This window comes from Choloepus didactylus, chromosome 2, assembly GCF_015220235.1.
Source record: "Choloepus didactylus isolate mChoDid1 chromosome 2, mChoDid1.pri, whole genome shotgun sequence".
In the NCBI taxonomy this organism is placed as follows: domain Eukaryota; kingdom Metazoa; phylum Chordata; class Mammalia; order Pilosa; family Megalonychidae; genus Choloepus; species Choloepus didactylus.
Window position 1 is genome coordinate 149,989,754 of NC_051308.1, and position 19,458 is coordinate 150,009,211.

General features: G+C 40.2%; 1 pseudogene; it reads right to left on the reverse strand.

Annotated features, from left to right (window-relative positions):
* Nucleotides 1–16,308: 16,308 nt before the first annotated feature.
* On the reverse strand, nucleotides 16,309–19,112 carry LOC119527034 (annotated as a pseudogene).
* Between the last annotated feature and the right edge of the window lie 346 nt (nucleotides 19,113–19,458).

Sequence of the window (19,458 nt, forward strand, 5' to 3'; positions counted from 1 at the left end):
AGTATATTCATAGATATGTGCAACCATCCCCACAGTTAATTTTAGTACAATTTCATCACCTCAAAAAGAAATCCCATATCCTATACCCTTTAGCTATCATGTCCTCTCTCCCCTGCTTCCCCCCCAACCCCCACCCCCAGTCTTAAGCAACCACTTACCTACTTTTGTTTCTGTAGATTTTCCTACTCTGGATTTTCATATGAATGGAATCATATAATATGTGGTCTTCTCTCAGTTAGCATAATGCTTTCAAGGTTCATTCATGCTGTAGGATGTATCAGTACTTCATTCCTTTCTTTTTAAACTATTAATTTATTTTTAATTGTGGTAAATACATGTATTAGTTAGGGTTCTCTAGGGAAAGAGAATCAACAAGAGATATCTGTACATATAAGATTTTATGAAAGTGTCTCATGCAACTGTGGGTATGCATGAGTCCAAATTCTGTAGGGTAGGCAACAAACTGGCAACTCCAATGAAAATGTTCAATGAACTCCTCAGGCAGTGAACTGGCAACTTTGATGAATGTGTTCGATGAACTCCTCAGGGACGAACTGGCAACTTAGATGAACTCCTCAGGAAATGCTTCTCTGGTTAGCTGAAGAAGTGAAGGTCCTCTGTCTGTCTCACTTAAAAGTCTTCAACTGATTGGATTAAATCCAGCTGTCTGAATTCCCTCATTGTGGAAGATACGCCCTTTGATCAGTCACAGCTGCAGCCAATTGACTGATGATTTAATAAACCAGCCTTCTGGTTTATTAACCAGCCACAAATGTCCTTGCAATAATGGTTAGGCCAGTGCTTGCTTGACCAGACATCTGGACACCATCACTTGGCCAAGTTGACACATGAACCTAACCATCACAATACACATAACAAAAATCATTTTAACAATTTTAAGTGGACAATTATTTGACATTATGTACATAGACAATACTATGTAACTTAAACCACTATTTCCAGACTATTTTCATCATTCCAAACTAAAACTCACACTCATTTAGCAAAATGAATTCGCTTATTCTAAGTATTTCACATAATTCTATGAATTTGCTTATTCTAAGTATTTCATATAAGAGAAATCATACAATATTTGTCCTTTTGTATCTGACTTATTTCACTCAACATGATGTCTTTAAGGTTCATCCATTTTGTTGCACATGCCAGCACTTCACTACTTTTTATTGCTGAATAATATTCTATTGTAGAGATATACACACTTTGTTTATCCATACATCTGTTGATGGATACTTGGGTTGTTTCAACCTTTTGGCTATTGTGAATAATGCTATGATGAACATTGATGTGCAAATATCTGTCCAAGTCTCTGCTTTCAATTCTTTAGGATATGTACCTAGGAGTGGTATTGCCAGGTCATATGGCCTTCTGAGGAACCACCAAACTGTTTTCCACAATGGCAGCACTGTTTTATATTCCTATCAACAATGAATGTGTGTTCCCGTTTTTCCACATCCTCTCCAACACTTTTAATTTTCATTTTTTTTTTAAATAGTATCTGTTTTAGTTTTCTAGGCTGCTCAAAGCAAATACCATGCAATGGGTCAGGTTAAACAATGGAAATTTGTGCACTCATAGTTTTGAGGCCTAGAAAATGTTCAAATCAAAGTGATGGTTTCTTCCTGAAGACTGGCTACCAGTGATCCTTGGCTCGTCTGTCACATGGCAAGGCATGTGTGGTGTCTGCTGGTCTCTCCCTCTTTCCTGAGTTTCATTGATTTTAGCATCTTGCTTCCATGGCTTTCCCTCTCTCTGAAATTCATTCTCTGATAAAGACTCCAATAATAGGATTAAGACCCATTTTGATTGAAATGGGTCACACCTTAACTGAATAGCCTCATCTAAAGGTCCTGCTTACAATGAGTTCACACCCGCAGGAATGGATTACATTTAAGAATGTGTTTTCTGGGGGTACCCACAGTTCCAAACCATTACACTCTACCTTCTGAACCCCCAAATGACATAGTCTTTCTATATGCAAAATACATTCTGTCACAATCCCAAAAGCCTTAAGTCACTTCAGTAACAATGCTAAGTACAAAGTCTCATCAGAATCAATCATGGGTGTGGTCTGTCCTGGGGCACAATTCCCCTCTGCTGTGGACCTGTGAAACCTAGAGGACAAGTTATCTGCTTCCAATATATAATAAGCATAGAATAAACATTTCCATTCTCATAGGAAGAAATTAGAAGGAAACAGGGGTCACAGGTCCCAAACAATTCCAAAACCCAGCAGGACATATGCTCCATTGGATTTCAAGGTCTGAGAGTCACCTATGGAAGGATGTTTTATCCTCTGGACCTGACAGAGCAGCAGCCCCACCCCTTCTAAACGCACAGCAGTCATGCTCTCCCCAAACACTAGGGTGAAGGGTCTATCCTCGCTGAGCATTGGAATTGTGGCCAGACTCTGCAATCCCTGCAGCACAGGCTCCACCCTCTCAGAACAATGGGGTGGCAGGACTCTTCCTGAACAGTGGGGTGGAAGGCCTGTCCTCTCCAAGCCTGGGGCAGACCCACACTTTCCACACACATAGTTGGCCCCCTCTCTTGTCCTGAAAAGATGTCTTCTGTCCAGACCTCAGAGTCCATGGTTCTGCCCTTGAAGTGAGTTTTCATTTTCCATCTCTTTTAGTCCAGGCTGGCAGTGGGTCCATTCATATAGATCTTACAGGAAACTTGTTTGTTTCAATTTAGTAAACAGGGGTTCAAACTATCAGACCATAGGACTTTCCACAAATCTGTACTGGAAAGCTGCATTTCCAGTTGTGACTTGCACTGAAGTAGCTGACCAGTTCCATGTTCAGCTAAACCCTCACATGGAGCACTATTCTCTGGGAACTTTCTGGAAGCTCAGAGTTTTCCAAAACATCAATTTCTGGTTTCTTTGTGCCCAGAAGTTCAGTTCTTAGCTTATCCTTTTCCTCTCACATTTTATTATAAGCTGCAAGGAGAAGCCATGCTGCACTTTATGCACTTAGACTGGAAATCTCCTCAGCTAAATATCCAAGTTCATCACTTTCAAGTTCTGCCTTCTATCCAACATCCAAACTCAATTTTGCCAAGTTCTTTGCCACTTTAAAACAAGGATTGTCTTTCCTAGTTTCCAACAGCACATTCATGATTTCCATGTAAGGCCTCGGAACCCACAGTAATGGATTAACTTTAAGAACATGTTTCCTTGAAGTATGTATAGTTCCATACACAGTAGCCATTCTAGTGGGTGTGAAAGGGTAAATATATCATCATAATTTTGACTTGCATTTCTCTAATGGCTAATGATGTTGAGCATCTTTTCATGTTCTTACTAGTCAATTTATGTATCTTCTTTGGAGAAGTGTCTATTCAAGTCCTTTGCGCATTTTTAAATTGGGTTGCTTCACTATTTATTGCTGAGTTGTAAGAATTCTTTATATATTCTGGATATTATACCTGTATCAGATCTATGGTTTCCAAATATTTTCTCCCATTCTGTTGGTTGCCTTTTCATTTTCTTGAAAATGTCCTTTGAAGAGCAAAAGCTTTTTATTTTTATGAAGTGCATTTTATTTTTTCTTTTGTTGGTTGTGTATTTGTTGTAAAATCTAAAAATCCATTGCCTACTACAAGGTCCTGAAGGTATTTCCCTATGTTTTCTTGTAAGAGTCTTATAGTATTAGCTTTTATATATAGGTTGTGCCATTTTGAATTAATTTTTGTATATGGTGAGAGATAGGGGTCTACATTCATTCTTTTGTATGTGGATTTTCAGTTTTCTCAGAACCATTTGTTGAAGAGAATATTATTTCCCCATTGAATGGTCTTGCCACCCTTATAAAAAATCAGCTGGCCATAGATGTATGGATTTATCTCTGGACTATCAATTCTATTCCATTGGTCTGTATGTCTATACTTATGCCAGTACCACACTGTTTTGATTACTATAGCTTTGTAATAACTATTGAAATCAGAATGTGTGAGTCCAACTTTGCTTTCATTTTTCAAGAATGTTTTGGCTGTTTGGGGCCCTTTTGCAATTCCATATGAATTTAAGTATCAGCTTTTCCACTTCTGCAAAAAACATGCTGCTGGAATTTTGATAGGGAGCATACTAAATTTGTAGACCATGTTAGGCAGTATTGGCCTCTTAACAACATTATCTTCCAATTCATGAACATAGGATATCTTTCCATTTATTTAGGTCTTCTTTAATTTCTTTAGAAATGTTTTGTAGTTTTCACTGAACAAGACTTTCACATCCTTGGCTGAATTTATTCCTAGGTGTTTATTCTTTTAGATGATTATGTAAATGGAATTGTTTTCTTGATTTCCTTTTCAAATTATTCATTGCTGTATATAGAAATCCGACTGACTTCTGCATGTTTATCTCGTGTCCTGCAACTTTGCTGAATTTGTTTATTAGTTCCAGTAGATTTCTTGTAGATTCTACGGAATTTTCACATCATTTTGTGAATAGGGATGTATTAGTCAGGGTTGTCTGGGAAAACAGAACAAACAGGAGATACCTGTAAAAATGAGATTTGTAGAAATGTCTCACAGAACTGTGGAGATGCAGAAGTCCAAATTCTGTAGGGCAGGATGCAAGAGTCCAAATTCCATAGGGTAGGCTGCTAGCTGGCACTCTAATGAGGGTCTTCAATGAATTATCCAGGTGAGGCTGGATGGCTGAAGAAGAAATGAATGTTCTCTCTCTTTTCCCTTAAAAGTTTTCAACTGATTGGATTAAATCCAGCTGATTGAATTCTCTCATTGCAGAAGACACTCCCTTCCTTTATGTAATCAGTCACAGATGCAGTCAATTGACTGATGATTTAATAAGTGAGCCTTCTGGTTTATTAACCATCCACAAATGTCCTTGCAGTAAGTTAGGCTGGTGCTTGCTTGACCAGACAACTGGGCACCATCATCTGGCCAAGCTGACACATGAACCTAACCATCACAAGGATAATTTACTTTTTTCTTCCTAATTTGGATGCCTTTCATTTCATTTTCTTGCCTTATTGCTCTGGCTAGAATTTCCAGTACAATGTTGAATAACAGTGGAGACAGTGGGCATCCTTGTTCCTGATCTTGGGAGGACAGTGTTCCATCTTTCACAATTGAATATGATATTTGCTGTGTTTTTCATAAGTGTCCTTCATCATGCTGTGAAATTTCCCTTCTATTCATAGTTTTTTGAAAGGATGCTGGATTTTGTCAAATGACTTTTTTTGTATCAGTTGAGATAATCATGTGGTTTTCCTTCATTCTATTCATGTGATGTGTTACAGTGACTGATTTTCTTATGTTGAACTATCTTTGCATTCCTGGGATAATCCCATGTGGTCATGGTGTGTAATTCTTTTAATATACTGTTGAGTTTGGTTTGCTTCTATTTTGTTGAGGACTTTTGCATCTATATGCATCAAGGAATATTGGTCTGTAATTTTTTTCTTGTGATGTCTTTATCTAGCTTTGATATCAGAGTAATGTTGGCATCACAACTTGAGTTATGAAGTAATCATTCCTCTTCTATTTTGGGGGAAGAGTTTGAGAAGGATTGGCGTTAAATCTTCTTTAAATATTTATTAGAATTCAGCAGTGACACCATCCAGTCCTGGGCTTTTCTTTTTCGGGAGGGTTTTAATTATTGATTCAATCTCTTTACTTGTTTTAGGTCTGTTGAGATATCTGTTTCTTCTTGTATCTTATTAGGTATTTTGTATATTTCTAGGAATTTGTCTATTTTATCTAGGTTTTCTAATTTGTTGGCATATAATTATTTATAGTACCCTCATAATCCTTTTTATTTTAATAAGGTCACTGGTAATGTCCCCACTTTCATTCCTGACTTTAGTTATTTACATCCTCTCTCTCTTTTCCTTTGTCAGCCTGGCTAAAGGTTTGGTGATTTTATTGATCTTCAAGAAAAAGTTTGTTGTTTCTCTCTTTTGTTTTTCTATTCTCTATTTTATTTATCTCTGCTCTAATATTAATTATTTCCTTCCTTCTACTACCTTAGGTTTAATTTGGTTTTCTTTTTTATGGTTCCTAGAGATGTGAAGTCAAGTTATTGATTTGAGGTCTTTATTTCTTTTTATTATAGGTGTTCATAGCTATAAATTTCACTCTGAGCACAGCCTTCACTGTGTCCTGTAAGTTTTGGTATATTGTATTTTTGTTTTCATTCGTCTTAATATATTTCCTAATTTTCCGTGTTGTTTCTTCTTTGACCCATTGGTCATTTAATAGTGTGTTGTTTAATTTCCACATATTTGTAAATTGTCCAGTTTTCTTTATGTTATTGATTTCTAACTTTATTCCATTGTGGTCTGAGAAGATATATTGTATGATTTCAGTATTTTGAAATTTTAAGATTTGATTTGTGGCCTAACATATGGCCTATCCTGGAAAATGTTCCATGTGCACTTGAGAAGAAGAAGGTGTATTCTGCTGTTTTGGGGTAAAGCTTTATGTATATATCCATTAGGTCTAATTGGTTAATAGTGTTGTTCAAGTGCTCTATTTCCTTTTTGATTTTCCATTTCCATTTCCTACATGGAAATACACCACTTATTGAAAGTGGTGTATTGTGTATGTTTTGTACTTCTGTTGTTAAATTTATTCCTAAGTATTTTCTTTTTGATGCTATTGTAAATGGAGTTTTCTTAATTTCATTTTTGGATTGTTCATTGCAAGTGTTTAGAAATACAATTGCATATTGATTCTGTATCCTGCAACCTTACTGAACTCATTTATTAGTTCTAATAGTTTCTTAGTCATGTCATCTGTGAATACAGATATTTTTACTTCTTCCTTTCCAAAACATCAACAGCCCTGGAAATAGCTGAATGTGTATTTTGGTCTGTATGTAGGTGTTTATTTTCTATTAGAGCAGTTGTAGGTTTCAAAAAACCATGCAAAAGGTACATTTTCTGCAGATTATTTGGACCTTCATTGGATGTATCCAGGCCACACAATTCTTTGGCTGCAGCTAATAAATTAACTGACAATGGGATCAAGTCCTGCTCCTCAGTAGCAGCTGGGCCCTCCCTCAGAGCCCCTCTGCAATCCCTTCACCTATTGCTAATTGGCTTCCTAATTCCCCACAGCAGCTGTTGTAAACCTTTTACACTCTCCTCCATCCCCTTAATCTTCTCCCTGCTCACAACACACTAAGTGGCAGGTGATCCTGCATCCTTGATCAGGTCCCTTTCCCCAACCTCCAGGCCCTCCGTCACCCTCAGCCTGTGTCCCCAGGGGCCTTCATCCCCAGGCCCCCACTTCTCTCTCAAGCCTGATTCCTTCAATTCATCTCTTTCTCATAGCTTCAATCTCTCCCTTCTTTCCCTTTACCCACAAACAAGCTCAATTTTTTCTCAACCTACAGAACCCCCAACATACTTTCCCTGAAGCTAATCCTTTTCTCCTTCTATTACTGTCAGGTTCTTAATTTTTTCTTCATTACAAAAGTAATGTATATTTGTAGTAGAAAAATTGGAAAGTACAGATAATTTAACATTTATTTTAAACATCCATAATCACACTTCTAGAGGTAATCACCAATATTAACATTTTGTATTCTATCCTTCCAATCTTATTTCTATGCATATATAATATTCATTTCTTTCAACATTGAGAGCATTCTTGATGTTCTATTTTGTAACCTGACACTTTTCTGTGCCGGTAAGTATTCTTCTACAACATGAGTTTTAATTGTTGTTTTAAAAATTTTCCAGCTTATGGATGCATTGTAATTTATTTAGCCATCTAAAACCATAATGATAAGGTTATTTCCAATTATTTGCTATAATTAATAATATTACAGTAAAATCTTTGTAAATGAATCTTTGTACATATTCTTGATTATTTCTTTAGTAAAGATTTCTGGAAGAGGATTTCCTGTGTGTGCATTTCAAGTGTTTGGATGCATGTAAAGTATTAAACATTTTGAAAGAGTAGCCTACTGTATCACCTCAATTTTAACTCCTATTCATTAAATTCCAAGCAATCCCAGCCCTTCCACTGTGAAGCCACTTGGTTAGAGGCCAGTAGTGACATCCTAATCGCAAGTCTTCTCAAGCCTTACTTGCCTAATCTCCTTGCAGCAACCGATTAGTTAAAAGATGGTCACGTTACCTATTACAGCAAATGAGAAGAAAACACATTTTGGAAAGAAATCTTCCTTTCTGTCCTGTGGCAGCTATAAGAAGAGGTGTTTTTCTCTTCTCCTGGATGCTGTAGTATAAATATTTGAGGTCCAGAATTGTTCAGCCATTTTGCTACTGACATAGAAGTATCTGGAGCTGTCTGAGGGTTGCTTGTGGGAGATGAAGTGGGTACCGCAGAAGACAAAGCAGAGACACAGAGTGAACCAGCATATGTGTGTGTGTATGTATTTATTACCTCTCTTACTATTCGTTATCATTATTTTATCTAATAATTGTGTGTAATGTTTCTTATGTGCCAGGTACTGTTCTAAGTGCTTTGTGGCTTTGAATCATCACAACAATCTTATGAAGAAGGTACCATTATTGTCCCTATTTTACAGTAGAGAAAAGCAATACACAGACAGGCTAGGTAACTTGCCTGAGGCCACATAGTTAATAATTAGGGATTTGAAGCTGGGCTTAACTACCAAGTTTCTGCTGTCTCTCATTATACGGTGGCAGCAAAGAAGGGCTTCAAGGGCAGGGCTTTCTCTGAAGTCAAACATCCTTTCAGTGTGCTATCCTTTCTACATCGTGTTTGAATTCTAGGTGACTGTAGGTCTTGCAGCTGAATACAGGGCCATGGAGTGCTTCAGGCAGGCCTTGTGCTTCTTGCCCATGGCTAAGAGCACACAGATTGCTGAGCAAGCTTTTCCATCACGGAGCCAGATTTTTAAGTGCCCCCTGCTCAGAAAAAGTTATAGCAGGAGTCTGTCTTGTCAGGAGTCTTGTCCTGCTAAGTTGTAGGGCAAGCTAAAGAATTGGCAGTAGGATATTCTAGTGTGTTATTTCATGCTGGGAAAGTAGATTATTGGATCATCCAATATGAAGGTTGGAAGAAGCACTTAAAGATAATCCCCTCTTACCCTCTTAGTTACTGCTGGGAACACTGAGACCCAAAGGGAACTATGGCTTTCTCAGGGTCAAACAGAGTTAAGGAAGGACTGGGTTCCTTCTCAGAATGCCCAGGTGTGATGAATGTTTGAGCCAGTGGTTTGCAGCCCTTTCCATTTGAGGAGACTTTCCAGAACTCAGAATGTACAAGGCTAGGCTGAGAGACTGTACTGGTGAGGTTTGGGTCATACAGATTTGAGATGAGAAAGTAAAGAGCAAAAGTCAGCGCAGACACAGCCATAAGCAGAACAGAGGCTCTGGTACCTTTCCAACCTGGGATGATTCTGAGCGACACCTCCCAGGAAGCTCGGAGGTCGAGATGGGCATGTAAGGTCACTTTTGATTCTTCATCTTCCTTGATCACTCAGTAGTTGACACTGTTGTCTACACCCTCCTCTAAGCAGTTTTTCTTCCAAGGCACTATAACCTCTTGGTTTTCTTCCTACTCCTCTGGCTGCTCCTATTCTGTCACTTTCATCTGATTGTAACTGCTGCTGTCCCATCCTGGACCTCTCTTTTTCTCCCTTGCTCTACTCTTCCTGAGTGATCTCATCCATCCTCAGGGTTTTAATGAGTTATATTCTATTTTTTCTGAAGTTCGCATCTCCACTTGGACTCTCTTCTAGACTTCACAACCATATAATCAATTACCAGTTTGACAGCTCCACTGGGCTATCCCATAGGAACCTCAGCTGCCACACGGACAATACTGCTCTGGCTGTGTCTCCACTTCTCCACCCCTCCTAATCCAGATATGTTTTCCCTGTGGCCTCTGTGTCAGTAGTGCTACCACCATCCGTACAGCTGTACAACCTGGAAAGCCTTGACTTCCTTTTTCCACCCCCATGGCCACTTCTCTGGTTTAGGACTCCTTCATCACTCACCTGCACCAGCCTTATAACTGGCATCCCTGCTTCAGACAACACAGCCAAAATTAATTTTTTTTTAATTTCCAAAAAAGTGATTTTTAAAAAAGCTTTTTATTGTAGTAACATATATATACAGTGCAAAATTTTCCCATTTAACCACTTTCAAGGGGACAATTCACTGGTGTTAATTACATTCACAGTGTTGTGCTACCATCACCACCATCCATTACCCCAATTTTTCTCACTTCAAACAGAAACTCTGCATCAATTAGGCAATAGCATCCCCTTCCCCATACCCCTCAGTTCCTGGTAACTTGTAATCTCCTATCTATCTCTATGAATTTGCATATTCTAGGTATTTCATATAAGTGAGATCATGCAATATCTGTGCTTTTGTGTCTGCCTTATTTCACTCATCACAAGGTCTTCAAGGTCCATTCATGTTTGTTGCATGTATCAGAATTTCATTCATCTTTACAGCTGAATAATATTCAATTGTGTGTATATAGCACATTTTAGTTTATCTATTCATCTATTGAAGGATAGTTGGGTTGCTTCCACCTTTTGGTTGTTGTGAGTACTACTACTATGAATATTGGTGTATAAATATCTGTTTGAGTCCCTGCTTTCAATTATTTTGAGTATACCAAGAAGTGGGATTGTTGGTTCAAATGGTAATTCTATTTTCAACTTTCTGAGCAAGTGCCAAATTATTTCCACAGTGGCTCCCCCATTTTACAGTCCCACCAAAAATTTATAAAAGTTTCATTTCTTTGCATCTTTGCCAACACTTGAATTTTATGTGTGTGTGTGTGTGTTTTAATAATAGCCATCCTAGTGGGTGTGAAGTGTGGTATCTCATTGTGGCTTTGATTTGCATTTCTCTGATGACCAATGATGTTGAGCATCTTTTCATGTGCTTATTGGCCATTTGTGTATCTTCTTTAGAGAAATGTCTATTCAAATTCTTTCCTTGCCCATTTTTATATTGAGTTACTTGTCTTTTTGTTGTTGAGTTGTAATCCTTGATGAGAAAATCAAGGATTAGGATGTAAAGTATCTTGCCTAATGTCACACCAAGAGAGGCAGAGTCAAGGTTCAAACCCAGTTCCGTCAGTGCAAAATCCAAGTTCTTAATCACTTTGCATATTGGTGATCAGGGTAGGCTATGGTATGGTCAACACCTATTTTTCCAGAACACTCAGCGGCACCTGGGAAAGGTCTGTTTCCAAAGGCTTCTGAACAGAGGTACCTAAAGCCTCTGGGAAGATTGTGACAGAACCAGCCTCCAGATCTTCAGACCCTGTTCACTTTTCCTTTCCTTTTCCCTTCCACATGCCCTGAAAGGGGTGCTCAGGCCCTAGACTTTATGCCAGAGGAAGCTGGCTGACTCTCAGGCTTCCGGAGGAGGCCAACAAAGGTCCAGCCCAGGTTTCCCCAAATCTCCCCCAGGCAGCTATGACCCTCCTTCGGCTCTTCCCCTCCCCTCCCCGGCCAAGATAAGCCCTGGTTGCCGTCATTTCAGAACTGCCAGTCAGAGCTTACTTATGGGGCAGAGTCATCTCTGGAGGCCATGTCTGGGGCCTCAGCCCTTTGATACTGGTGGTTTGGGTACTTCTTGGCAGTTGTGGGCACCTCAAGATTGGGGAGGGCACAATGGGAGGCAAAGGGGTTGCTGGAGTGAGGAGCTGCACGTGGGGGTGGGGCCAACTCACAGGGGTCAGTAGTCCCTCAAGCCACAAATATTTACTGATACTGCCTACATCTCGTTTGATCTTTGAGGGCAGAAGATGCCAGTGTCAAGAGAAGACCTGATAGTAGTAATAACAGCTACCATTTATCCAGACCATCTATAAAGGCCATTCATACTCTTTGTCATTTAAGCCTCCAGCAACTCAGAGAGAGAGAGGGAGAGAGGAAGAGAGGGAGAGAGGGAGAGAGAGAGAAAGAGAGAGAGAGAGAGAGAGAGAGAGAGAGAGAGAGAGAGAGAGAGAGAGCTATTAATAGCTGAATTTTATAGATTAAATAGATAGACAATGAAAAATCTGTAATGCAGAGAGTTTGCCCAAACCACTGAAGGACAGAGTTGTGATTTGAACTCAATCCCAGGTGTGTTATAAATTCCATCCCGTCATCAAAGAGCTCACAATCCTTGTTTGCTCTCTGTCTACCTGTTCAGCATCCTCTCTTGTCAGTTCTCTTCTCACTCCATGCTCCAGTCATCCTGAAATACTAGCAGTTCCTGCATGCATCATGCTACCTCTTCTCTCCAGAGCTTTGCACTGGCTGTTCCCTCTGCCTGGAATGCCTTCCACCACTCTGTTCCTCTGCTATCTTCTTTCCATCCTCTAGATCTCAGCTTAGCTGAAACCTGGCTCCCCAAGGCTGTGGTCCTCATACTTTTGCTTGGTTGGGAAGATTTGCTGGTTAGCTTCCACTTCCATTTTCCCTTTTCTCTCGCAGGTAGTCCTTGGACTCCTGATTGGGGGAAATTCACTCCTCCCCTCTAGTTAACCTTCTGGTTAGTGCTACTGGCCCCCTCAGTTGCCCCTCTCTATCCATCCAGTCTGATTGCTGAAGTTAATCAGCATATCCCATCCCACCTGTCACAGTGATCAGTTCAGGGATGGGACTATACTCAGAACCAAGGAAATAAGGAAAACCTGGGTGTTTTGAGAGTGACCAGAAGAGTCATGTTCTTTTCTACCAGACTGAATGAGGAAGGATGGTAAAAACCCTGGCCATGGTTAACCTAGAATTTGATAGAAGAGGGGCTTAAGATAGTTTGGTGGGAATATAGACTAGGGAACTTAGCCTCTACCATTAAAAAACAGGATATTTTGCTTTCTATATTTATTCTTTGTTTACTCGCAACTTTTCCAGAACCCTGGGTAAGGAAGAAGGGTGCTATTTATGGAGGACCCCTTGGAGAGCCCTAACATAATCTTTGTAGACATAAGCAAGGTTTGGGGGTCATTTTTATGTATGATTTGGACTACACTTACCTACTTTTTGGTAAAAATTAATTTTTTGTTATCTGTTTCACAAATATTTTTCCAGATATTTTACTTCTCTATGGAATTTGTTTATGGTACCAAAATTGTAAACATTTATATAGTCAAATATGTCTTTCATTTCTTTTGTAGTCTCTGAGTTTCCAGTCTTAGCAAGGAAGGTCTCCCCTATTCTCAGTTTGTACGTATGGTTTCCAAGAGTTTCTTGCAGTATTCTTTTTAAGTTGTTTACTTTTTCTTTAAAATCCATTTGGGATTAATTTTTGTGTAAGGTGTAAGATTAGAGTACATTTTTTACTTTCCCATATATAGATAACCAGTTGTGCTGGTACCATTTATTAAATAATCTGTTCTCTTCCCACCAAATTGAATTTCCACATGCACCATATGTTAACTTTTCGTAAATACTGGTGTTTGTGGATTTTCTAGTTTGTTTTAATGATCTATTTCTCTATTTGTGTTTGAGGTAAGGCAAGATCCCTTTACTGTTCTTCTTTTTATAATTTTCTTAGCTATTTTCAAACATTTATTCTTCATATGAATTTTAAGATAATTTAATAAAATTCCATTAAAAACTCTGTTGAGATAAACTGACATTTTAAAGGTTCTTATTCAAGAACATGGCATATCTTTCCATTTATCCAGGTCTTGTTTTATATCTTCTAGTATATTTTCTTCATTTAGATCCTGTGTCTTTCATATTAAATAGATCTCTAAGTATGAAATAATTTTAGTTGTTAAAACATGATGCTTTCTCCTTTTCCTGTCCTAGTGTTTGCCAACAGAATAGAGAAAAGTTATGGATTATTTTTTTTAATTCATTTTATTGAGATATATTCACATACCACGCAGTCATACAAAACAATTGTACATTCGATTGTTCACAGTACCGTTGCATAGTTGTGCATTCATCACTAAAATCAACCCCTGACACTTCATTACCACACACACAAAAATATATGGATTATTTTTTGTCTTGTATCCAGACACCTTACTAAAGGATGTTAGGACCCTTGTGAGATGGGGAAAGGAATGGGAGTTGAGTGTGTGGGGGTCTGTAGCACCCAGGAGGGTGTCAGGAAAGTGAGTAGACTAAGGACAAGCGGAAGAACTGACTGTGTGTGCAGGGGCACTGTCAGGATTCAGTTCCACTGTGAACAGCTGTAACAGAAATTAAAAAAAAAACAACAGTAGATTAAACAGAATGACATTTATTTCTCTTTCACATAAAATAAGTCTGTTGTAGGCCATCCAGGCTGGTGAAGTTGTTCCACAGTCCTCAGGGACCCAGGCTGCTTCTAGCTCTCCATCCTGCCACCCTTCAGAGCGGCCCTCATCCTCATGGTCAAAGATGAGCTCTAGACATCAGGTCCATGTTTCAAGCAGAAGGGTGGAGGAAGGGGAATAAGAGACAAAGGATATATCCCAGGTATATCTTGAAGAAAATTCTCAGAAGCTGTGACACAATAATTTTACTCACATCCTATTGGCAATAACTGAGTTGTGTGGCCATGTCTAGCTCTAAGGGATACTGGGAAATATTTTTATTCCAGGCAGCCACTCACTTAACTAAAAGAAAAATCAAGATTCCAAGATGGTGATAATAGCAGCAGTCTCTGGTGCTGGCATATTTGAGGGGAGGTGGGCGTGTGGTTTTCTTTCATAGCTCTCAGATGCCAGCGCAGAGAGAAGGAGAAGGTGAATGGCACGTGATGCGAAGGTTTGGGGGGCAGCAGAATAGGGATGCCAGGCATAGAGAATGTGGGATAAGAGAATGGTTTAAGCTGGGTTGGAAAGGAGAGAGGCCTATTTGGGGGGTGACGGACTGGGAAAAAGAGGAGGAATGAAGGGACTGGTGACCTCAAAGGGATGAAAAATAGGTGCAACACCTAGAGGGCCAGGAGGCTCTTTCAGAGTGGCATATTTGACAGTGATGAGATGAAAAGTGTGGCTATGACACTGGATGATGGAAGTAGAAAGGTGGTCAGGGTCACTCAATATAAGAAATGCAAGGCATGGCAGGAGTGGGTCTTCCCCCTGCACACTCAACACCCCCAGGAAGGTGGCAGGAGTAGGAGGGGGGTTAGAGGAATGCAGAGAAGCTGGTATAGCCAGATGGTGTGAGCCCAAAGGAGCAAGGAAATAATACTGGGGAAGAAAGTGGTGGTCTGGAGTGGACACTGACCTCACCTTCTGGCCTTCTCTGATGATGCAGGTACACGGTGTGGGAGACTAAGAGCCATGACTGAAGATGGCCGCAGGAGATGCACGAGGTCAGGGGATGACCAGGTGTCAGGAGCAGGGAGAGGAGGGAGCCTTCTGTGTGGAAGTGAAGGCTGAGTAGGATTGATTGGCCATGGACTGAGGGGTCCAGTGGGTATGGACTTTGCAGAGAAGAAGTACAGCTGGTGTTTGGGTCAGGGAAGAGGAACAGAACAGTGTGGGGGTGAGGGTGCAAGAAGGAACAAATGAGCAGGCTTACGTTTTGGACAGTGATTACAGACTATACTTGTGATATCTGGGTGTGGGAGTCCACACATATCTCTGGGGTCCAGCTACCTTGAGGAAGACCCTGGCTTTGGCCCCAGAGTGACTCAGGAGTTAGTGCAGGGCTGCTGGCTTGTGGGCCAACCCGGGGGTGGGCCCTGGATAGTCAAAGACCACACTAAGGATTTCCGAAGGCCTAAAGATAGAGTAGTTATAGGCCAGAGAAAGATCCTTTTCTTCCTTGGAAGCCTCCCTCACCTTGCTCCTATATCTCCTAGGATGAGCATAAGCTCAGAAACAATCATTACTCACCCTGTCAGCTGCTAGAGACACCCTGGTTACTCAGCAATGCGAGAAATCATGCATTCTTTTTTTTTTTTTTAAAGAAATGTTTTATTTTGAAAGAATTATGACAGTTGTCAAAACAATACAAAATCCATGCAGAGAACTCCAACATACCTCCCATGCAGATACCCAGATCCACCAACTTTTAACATTTTGCCACATTTGCCGTATTGTGGAATCATGCTCTTCTAACATCCTTTTTGATTTAAAATCTTTTATGTTTGATATGGACTTGTCTCTGTTGACACTGGGCTGGGTTTGGTCTAGTTGTTAGGTGTGGAACTCCTGGCTTGTGGTAAATCTTGATTGGAAAACAATATAAACACATTTCCTGGTAAATGTATAAATACATATGGATGTTGGTTGTTCTCTTCCCTGCCACCAATACACACTGAAGAAGCAGCAATTTAGACGTGCTCAGCATCTGGCCCTCATAAAAGGCCTCAGTTGAGTCATGAATTTTGTACCAACCCAAATAGGGCTTGTCTTGCTTGCAGAGAGAATTGTATTTACCTCCCTTTCTGCCGGTGGCCCTCTCTACTCTTTTTATGATGATCCGCCTGATTTGTGTGCAAAAGAGACCAGCAAGATTAGAATTTGGGGAAGGGGAACAGGGAGAAAATGAAGGGGACCCAGACAGCTACAGAATCAAGGCAAAATCACTAGTTTTGGGGAGAACAACCTGCTTTTGCCCAGTTGGAGCTCTTTGAGGAGCCAGCAAAAAAAGCAGTGGAAGAGCCTCAGTTTGTGAAGAGACAGTGCTCTACTCCTAGCTGGGGGCTACTCTACCTCTTGGCACCTCAATTTGCTCATCTGACAAGTGGGACCCAGAATGGCTGCACCCTCCAGTTGTGAGAGGGAAGGAGAACTCTTGCTTGAGAGCACTGCTGGATGCCAGTGGGGACTGCCATCTCATTTAATGTCCAGAACACCAAACCCTCCCAATAGAGGTGGCGCTAAACCATTCTTCAGCTGAAGGAACTGAGGCTTGGAGAGGTGAATGAAGCAGCTTGTCTAAGGTCAGACAGCCCACCAGGACTCAAATCCACATCTGTGTAGCTCCAAATCATGTGTTCTTCCCATTACCTCATGTTGACACTGATTGTCAGAGGACATATTCCAGTCTCTCCTTGGGGGAGGGGAAAAGCACACGATGGCTTCCTTGCTCCAGGCCTGGGGTGTCTCTATGTCCCTGCTCCCACAGGGACACCTTGCTGGCCCAGTCCTGTTTCCTCAGGGCCCTGATCTCTGCTAGGGGAAGAGGTGGGTTGTTAATCTGATAAAACTCTTCCTGCTAAGTTTCAGGGCAAGCTAAAGAGTTGGCAGTAGGAGACTAGTGTCTTTACCCAAGGCAGCTCTCTAGGACTGATTTGAAAGGAATGAGGATTTGGGGACCAGTCAGCCCAGGATGGGAGTCCTGGCTCGGCCACTTGCTACCCGTGTGACCTTAATTTGTCTGACCTTCTGTTTCCTCCCTGGTAAAATGTAGACAAGATAGCCCACTGTAAAGGATGGATGTTATTTTGAGTATTAAGTGAGATAATGTGGGAGATGGAAGATGGAAGTTCTGTTCAAGGCAAAAAGATTCCAACCTCAAACATTTCACTGCATCAACTGATGTCATACCAGCTGTTCCATCCTGGTGTAGTAAATTATCATTGAAAATGAATGAGAACAACAGTACCTTCACTGCCATCTTTATTAACTTTTTATATAAAATGTTTTATAGGCATATAAAACATTTGTACATGTAATTTAGTGTTTAGGAATTAAAAACTCAGTGGCATCCACAAATGTTCATTCTAAGCTTTCAAATCTATACAATTGTTTTCAATAGTGGAAACCTGAACATACAAGCTATTCATTAAAAACATGTCAGAATACTGGATATGTCCAGCATAGACCATCAGGTAATAAAACAAAAATCATTAACTTGTTCTTTCATTATTGTTTAATCCTCTAACTAGTTTTAAAAGGAGGCCCATGAATAGAATAGACAGATATTTAGTAAGAAGTGTTGATTTCTACTAGTCAAACAGCTCTAATAAACCAACAGCTAAACCAGGATAATCTTTTTCAACTCATTGTCTATTTAGGAAGTTGAACCATTTTCAATTAAAGACTTCATTTTTCCTATAGACTTCAACCTGTGTGGCCCAAACAATACCATTCCTGATTTGGTCTCTGATTCTGATTTTGGAATTACTTTTCAACTTCACTTTGGCTATTGCTTTGAACCGATGAACAACTTTCTTTTTCAGAGCTCCTGCAATGAGGGCAGCGGGGTCAGTAGGGTCCACTAGTTTGGGCTTTACATCTTGCTCTGACCTTTTAATGGACTGAGGTTTTACACTGTTCCTATCTTTAAGGATTTCTACCCATATTTGGCATGTCAGGTTTCTTTGGACTCGTCTTTTCAGCAATTAGCTTTTTTCACTCTTTGCTTTTTAATCAGATCAATAGCAGATGTATTTTGGTAGAGCTCTGTTGCAGGGAGGGCAGTTGGTGGTGGAGGTGGTGGGATGGAGGGTAGTGCTGTGATAACAGATGTAGTAGAATCTAAGTCACCTGCAATGAGATTCTGCTGCTCTTGCAGGGTCACAATTTTTGGCAGTCTGAGCTCTGAGTGTGGTGAGTTCATTTTCAAGAGCACTGATCTTCTGTAGTGCTTCCTCATTCACCAGTGTTGTTGTCCTCAGTTGAGACTCTTCTTAAGACAGGTTTGGTAAGGAAATCTGCCTGCTTGGGGGCTTCTCAAAGAAAGGAAGTTCTTTCTGAAGGGGTTGTCTTCACCTGACTTCTGTCCTTAATTTGTTGAACACTCTCCATCTTCTTTGGCTACCCATCCAATATCAGCAAAAGATGCCACTGCATCCTCTCCTTGGTGGTTAGACTCTATTCTGTTGTATGGCTGGTAAGCTGGAACTGAACTCTTGGACACTGAATCAGAGACAAATTAGAACCAATTTTCCTTACAATACTTTGAAATGAACCATATGGCTTCCTAGACCAAAGTACTGATTACATGCTCACTCCAACTTGTTGAAAACCATCCTAATTAAGCACTTAATCCAGTCAAGCATTTAGATGACAAAATCTCCCTAAGTTTGCATTTCAAGAACTTCAAGTATACATAGCAGCAGATGGTCCAAAAGTCACACTGGAGCACGGGGTAGCTGGTGACTTCTTCAGCAACTCAGGCTTCCTAAGTTAATTTTTGTGTAGGGTGTGAGGTAGGGGTCTTCTTTCATTCTTTTGGATGTGGATATCCAGTTCTCCCAGCCCCATTTGTTGAACAGACTATTCTGTCCCAGTTCAGTGGATTTAGGGGCCTTATAAAAATCAGTCAACCATAGATCTGGGGGTCTATTTCTGAACACTCAATTCAATTCCATTGATCAATATGTCTATCTTTGTGCCAGCACTATGCTGTTTTGACCATTGTGTCTTTATAGTAGGCTTTAAAGTCAGAAATGTAAGTCCTCCCACTTCATTCTTCTTTTTTAGGATGTGTTTGGCAATTCAAGTCCCCTTTCCCTTCCAAATAAATTTGATAACTAGCTTTTCCAAGTCTACAAAGTAGGTTGTTGGAATCCTGATTGGAATTGTGTTGAATATGTAGATCAGTTTGGGTAGAACTGA